Genomic DNA, 7111 nt, shown 5'->3' on the forward strand with positions numbered 1-7111 from the left:
CTCAGCCACGCTGACTTCACAAGCCTGGCTTCTGGAACCTTCAATGAGTAAAGCTCTGTTTCATCTCCCAAGGTCGCGTGGGAGTTTTTGGAAGCACGCAGCCCCAGGTTCCTGCTCCTCATCTGGACAGCACAGGCAATCCAAAGGGCACAACCTCTGAGAGAAGCTGAGGTTCCCCTCCCTCTTAGCATTTTGGGATAGAGACCCCTGTCCTGGGCATCAACAGACCACGGGCGCCAACTAGGCAGCGCCCCAGACAGCAGCGGAGAGTAAGGGACCAGACTAGAGGGAGCAGAGGCCTAATTGAAGTGTGAGCTCACAGGGAGGGGTATTTACTCTAGGTCAGCCATCAGCAATTCTGAGGGGTGCCCACGCGCTGAGCCAAGAGGTTTGGAGTGTCCCTGGTGAGCTCCTGCTGCCGGGGCAAGGTCCTGGCTTGTGTGTAGGTTTCAGCTTTCTTCCCAGAGCCTCCACCTCCCCCGCTTGTGTGCATTCTTTCCATCACATCCTGAGCCTTACTGAACTGTGTCACTGAAGGCTGGGCTCAGGAGCCACCAGCCCCCTAGGGAAGGTTCTAGAATGCACCCCTTACTCAACTGGTATCCTATTCATCTCCACGTCCTTTTTGTTTCCCCACATGAACATCTTCAGCCTCTATCCCTGACCTACCTCCCCGCCCCCACATCCTCACCCTCCCTGTTCTCCAGTCTCTCATAACTTCCGGTGCCCACGGTGGCTCCTCAGCCTTTTCCTTGTGCCGACGTAATCCCTTCCATAGGTGAACAGCATGCCGTGCGTGTCTCACCGCTGTCTTGAGTTAAAGAATGTCCCATCACCAGCCAGAATCACTGTCCAGCTAGAGGGTGACCTTGTTTGGAAAGAGCCTTCCTGGGTGAAACTAAAGTGAGGTCAGGCGAAACCAGAGCAAAGGCCATATGAAATAACCAATGTCCTTATAGGACAAGACGTCACATGTTGACAGGAGGGGGACGGAGACAGACGGAGGGCTGAGGGATGTCAGGTAAGCCAAGGAGCAATGAGGATCCCCCAAACCATTAAGAGTTGGAAGAAAGGCCGGTCGGGGTGGCGCATGCCTTTAATCCCAGCACTCAGGAGGCAGAGGCAGGAGGATTTCTGAGTTCAAGGCCAGCCTGGTCTACAAAGTGAGTTCCAGGACAGCCAGGGCTATACAGAGAAACCCTGTCTCGAAAAACCAAAAAAAAAAAAAAAAAGAAAAAAAGAGTTGGAGCCGGGCGTGGTGGCGCACGCCTTTAATCCCAGCACTCGGGAGGCAGAGGCAGGCGGATTTCTGAGTTCGAGGCCAGCCTGGTCTACAAAGTGAGTTCCAGGACAGCCAGGGCTATACAGAGAAACCCTGTCTCGAAAAACCAAAAAAAAAAAAAAAAAAAAAAAAAAAAAAAAAAAAAAAAGAAGTCTCTATATCTCTGTCTCCCTTAGCTCAAAGCTAAGTGGACCTAGCAGAAAAGAGGTGCAACCCAGCAGGGCATGGGCTCCCATGTTCGTTGATCCTTCCAGAACCTTCCATGTGTGTTATTTCCAAGTATCTAGTCAATGTTATATACTTGAGCACAGTATACCCAAAAGACTGGCCATATATGGGCTTTCTGCACAGCCTACCTGCTTTGGCTCCAACTCTGAACATGGCCTGTTGGGTGTCTCCCATCTGGCACCAACACAGCTGGATTCGGTGACTTCCAGGTTGTGGGTCTTTGGCTTCCTTCGCTTTCCCTGGTAAAAAGGCCCTTTGTTGTTCTCAGGAAGTGTCACAGGAACAATGGGCAGTTAACTTCATTCCTTTCCTTGGCTGGATTGGGGTGAGGGCAGGAGGGGAGCAGAGAGGGGAGGTTCTCCTCCAGATTTCTAGTGGGGTGGAGGAGAGAGCCATCAGTCAAAGTTCCCTGGGCATGCAAGCTCCCTGAGAGCCTAAGGTGGCCTTAGTTGTGCCCTAGACCCCAGACCTGAGGTGCCAACAGCCGACTCTGGTTCCGAGTCCAGTGTCCACTCAACTCTCTCCCACTTTGCTGTTCCCCTTCATTTCTTGTCTGTTAATCTGCCCTGTGCCCAAGTGCTCTCACACAGTTCATGGAGAACAAGGAGTGCCTGAGCCTGTAAAGATCCCTGGCTCCTGGATTCACAAGGAGGCACATGACCTACCTGAGCCAGTGACTCACAGGTCAATAGATCTGGGCCCTGACAGTCTCTTGTGCTGGTGTCAGGAGGCCAGGGTGGCCTCGTAGCTGCTGGCACATTGTCAAGAGCTTGGAAAAGGTGAAGAGAGAAAAACCTGGCATCACCGCCATCCCAGCACCCCTAAAGCCAGACTCCACCCCTCCTGCATTATTGCCTTCTCTCCAATCATTCGTTTCAGTGGTCTTTTATCTTTAAATAAGCTCTATGGGGGCCTGAGAGGTGGCTCAGTTAAGTCACATAAGCCCACAGTCTGAGGTTGAGCCCTGAAATCCACATAAAGTTGGAAGGAAAGAACCCGTTCCTCAAAGTTGTCCTCTGATCTGTGACATGCGTGTGCTCCCCAGCACACGTACACATACACACACTCATACATACATACATATATACATACATACTCACACACACATACTCTCTCACACATACACACACACACACTCATACATACATACATACATACTCACACACACATACACTCACACACATTCTCTCTCTCTCTCTCTCTCTCTCTCTCTCTCTCTCTCTCTCTCACACACACACACACACTAGCACCATACATCCACTCAATAATAACAAAATAATAATAGTTTGTCCTGAGACAGGATGTCATTACATAGTTCCTACTGGCTTCAAACTCATAGTCATGTCCTGCCTCTACCTCCTGAGTGTTGGAACTAAAGGTGTGTACCTCCACGCCTGGCTAAAGCCCAACTTTTAAGATTGTTAGTGTTGTTAGTTTTTTTTTTTGGGGGGGGGTGTTTGTTTTTGTTGTTGTTGTTGTTGTTGTTGTTACACGGGAATTTTCTGTGTAACAATCCTAGCTATCTTGGAATTCATGCTATAGACCAGGCTGGCCTTGAACTCACAGAGATCCACCTGCCTCTTCCTCCTGATTAAAGGCATATGCCACCACGCCCGGTAACTTTTAAGATTGTTAGTTAGGTTTATAGGTATATGTTTTGAATTGGCTCTGCCAAGATTATGAATAAATGAATGAGTCAATGAATGAATGAATGAATGATGAGAAAACGGCCAACTCCAGTTCGTTCAAGACAGTGGATGGATATTGTCAACAGCTTTCCACAAAAACAAACCTTTGAGTAGACTGGCAGAATCCGTCCCGAGGGCTCTAGATATCTGTAAAAGTCTCCTAAGCCTGGAGTTGCCTTTAGTCCTCTCAATCTCCACGGTCCTTTCCAGGTTGCCTTTTTAGAAAAAATAAAATCTTTGCACATGTCTGTGTGTGTGCATTATGTGCATGTTAGTGTGTGTGTGCAGACACACGTGTACCTTGGCATGTGTGTGGAAGTTAGAGGACAGCCTCAGGCGCCAGTCCTCACATACACCTCGTTTGAGATAGTCTCTTACGGTGCCAACTATGTAAGCCAGGGTGGCTGCCCCGCAAGTGGAGGAGGTGTCTCCTGTCTCTCCCTCCCACCTTGCCCAAGGAGTTCTAGGATCATGGACGCCTACTGCATCATCTGGCTTCATGCAGGTTCCAGAGATCCAGACTCAGGTTCTCCGACTTTTGAAGCAAGCAGTTTACCCAGGAAGCCATATCCGAAGCCCCTCGGGTGGCCCATTCGGTAGGTTCTGCACTTCTATTCCCTGAATTAACACAGCAGGTCCACCCTTGGCCACCCGAGTGTCTTCTCTCCTCCTTCACTGTGTGGGGTTCTTCAGCCTCACCCGACTTCAGAGGGGAATAGAATGGAGGGAAAGGGGCTTAGGACAGACTTTCAGCTGTAGCAGCTCTCGAGCTGTGCCCTGGTTACCAACCACTCCATCAGGGAGGTTCCCAGTCTTGTCCTTGCCACCTCCCCACCCATCTTAGGGGGGTCTTGGCCTCTAAGACTCCTGCCACACTGTAGGACACTTCCTTTGTGGCCAGTGTGACCAAGCAGCCTCACTTACATTTCAAATCATGTTACAGCTTGGGCGGCCGCACATCAGTAGCTGTGTGTGGGTCTAAATTAAGACTGAACTCTGGGCTACCTTAGTGTCCTCAGGAAAGGGGTTCACCCCTACCTCCCCCAGCCAGGGTCATGGTGGAGCCACAGTGCTATCTCAGGGAGTTATATCCCCTCATATCCCCTCCCAGGCCTTAACCCTGTTCCTGGAAGGAGCCAGTTCTATCCTGCCTTGCCCAGAGGCCTCTCTGTCTAGAAACACCTGAGTCCTCCTACAGCAGCCCCACTCACCCTCCAGGTCCTGCCAACTTGTCACTCATGCTGTCCCTGCCCGCTGGGCTGTGTCCTCAGAACACATCACCTTCTCCTTTGTAAGGTGCAACCCAACCACAAAATTACAGATGAGTGGCTGGTGAGGCAGCCACCCCAGCTTCCCCAGGGGGTGGCCACACATCTGCCTCAGGCACCAGGCTCTCCTCACCACCTCCCAGCTCAGTGCTTCCTGCAGAGCAGATGCTCAGGGAACATTTGTCAAGTGAGCGGATCTGTCATCAGAGTTCAAGAATGAAAGGGCCAACCAGGAATGAGTGGCACACACCTGTGATCGGCAGCCCTCGAAACCTAAGGCAGGAGGATTCCAATTCAAGACCAGCTTGGGCTTCACAGAAACGTCTCCATCAGCCTGAGCTACATAGCGAGTCCCTGTGTCACAAACACTGAGAGGGGCTCACTGCTGGCCTGGAATGCATGAGACTCTAGATTCAATTCTGAGCTCTGGCTCGGTATAAAATTAGAGGCTAAGCAGGGCTGCAAGAGACCCTGTCTCTAGAACACACAAAAAACTAAGAGGACATTTTTTTTTCCCCCTTAAAAGACCAGGGAGCGAGCGGGAGGCAGCGTGAACAGCAGGTGGAGTCCTCAACAAGCAACTGCTACATGTCAGGGCAAAGCCACTAACAACAATCTCAGGGACAGGGCTTGGCTGTTTTGATAAAACTTTGTTTAGGACAAGTGGTGGGGACAGTCGCTGGCCACTCCCTGCCTTAGTCTGGAGTTGGGGACTAGTACATAAGTGAGACACAGTAGAAGAGAAGGCAGTGACAGAGGCCATGAAAGTCCCAGTCAAGGGAAGATGTCCAAGTGGCAACTCCACTGGGGGCCTCCTGAGGTGGCTTCAGAACCTCACGGGGCTGAGGAAGGAACCCAGTGACCAGGTTCAGACTCTGGCCAGGGCACGGACCCAACCCTTGGAGCCGAGACTCCTCACCTACAATGGAAGCCATTGATGAAAAACAAGAGCGTGTTGAAAGCTGTTGCGTTTGTTGCCCAAGCTCGCCAAGGGGATGTGGTGAGCTGAGCTCTCTCTGCATCCTGAGGTGGCTTAACTCTGGCAAAGAGGGGACTTCTTGTTTTCTGAGACTCAGTCCCCTGCCTGCCCCTCAGTGAGTGTGCTTCACCCTAGGTTGTGACTGGGACAACCAGGGCTCCAAGCAGGTCCTCTGATGATGATGATGATGGAAGGAAGCCACCAGGAGCCTCCCTCCATCTGCCTGTCCTCTGAGGCTATGGCTACCTGAGCAAGGGCTGCCTGGCAGACCTTTGAAAGGCTTCCTTGTAATGGCTATGCTCTACAGCTGTTTGTTGTTTAACTGCCACCTGAGGCCTGGTGTTGGATGAAGGCACTGTCTCTCTTTCATGAAGTGTGTTCATCCAACTAGCTTCCCAGTGGCCCTGGAGCATCTGGCCTGAGGGAGGGAAATTCTGAGTCCTGGTCTCTTCCCTCCCATTGCTTAGCAGGTGACACCAGCTCCTTTCTGAGTGATAACAGATGCCCAGAGGGTACCCTTAATTCTGAGGCAAGAAAGCCTAAGGCAGGGGTTCCCCAAGAGGCGGGGAGGCTTTCTCCTGCTCAGGCTCAGGGCAGATGAGCCAGGATTAGCTGTCATGCCTCTTAACTGAGTAGGAACCTTGGCTTGGCCCTGCCAAGACCTTAGCAAGTGCTGCCATACTCTAGGGCATCCTAACCCTATTTACTACAGACCAGGAAGCTGGCATTAAAGACACTTCAGGGGCTGGTGAGATGGCTCAGTGGTTAAGAGCACTGACTGCTCTTCTGGAGGTCATAAGTTCAAATCCCAGCAACCACATGGTGGCTCACAACCATCCATAAGGACAAAGAACCTATGGGCAGGAGTGAACAGGAGCCAGAGCGAGCGGGCCCTGGAGCAAGAGGGAGAAAGGGAAGGGAGACAGTGGCAGGTGCATGTCTGTGAGTTAAAGGCCAGCCTATATAGAGAGCAAGTGCCAGGACAGCCAGGGCCATATTTGTCTAGGATAAAATGTAAAACATAAATTAATAAAAGAAGCTGTGTCACGGGCTCTCATGATTGATGGTCCTGAGCCAACTGCCATCTTGGGGAATTCGGCTGTGTCCCCCCACTGTGCTAATGGGCAGTTTAGACTCCAGCAGAGAGTCTAGGGGAAGGATGGAAGTCTAGGGGATGGATGGAAGCGCTCACCTGAGAACCTATCTGCTTCTGATCGATCACGTGGCGATGCTACCCACAGCTGGGGAAGGGGCTACAGCACACTGGTGAGGGGCTCATCTCTGCTGGGTAAGTCTTTCCAGGTGCGGCTGGCTGTGGGGAGAGTTCCCACACCCCTGTAAATAACCCCTCGCCTAGGCTCTCTGTGAGGGAGCCCCAGAACTCAAGGGTTCCCCAGGGTGAACTTGGTTTGTCACTGGGACCTGTGAAGCAGGAGAATTTTGCTCTATGTTTCTTCCAGGGAAGGAACTTTAGTGATAGGAAAGATGTCTCCAGAGAGCATTCACTGAGAGAAGATGCTACCATCCCAGGGGCTCCCATCCTGGACTGAATCAAGACAAAAGAAGAAAGTGAGCAACCCAGCATCCTGTCCCTGCTTCCTGATCTGCCAGATGTCAGCAAGCAACCTCACACATGGCTGAGAGCCTCTCCAGCTGCTACGCCAGG

The sequence above is a fragment of the Mus caroli genome, unplaced genomic scaffold, assembly GCF_978045245.1.
Source record: "Mus caroli unplaced genomic scaffold, Mus_caroli_1 scaffold_2, whole genome shotgun sequence".
NCBI lineage: Eukaryota > Metazoa > Chordata > Mammalia > Rodentia > Muridae > Mus > Mus caroli.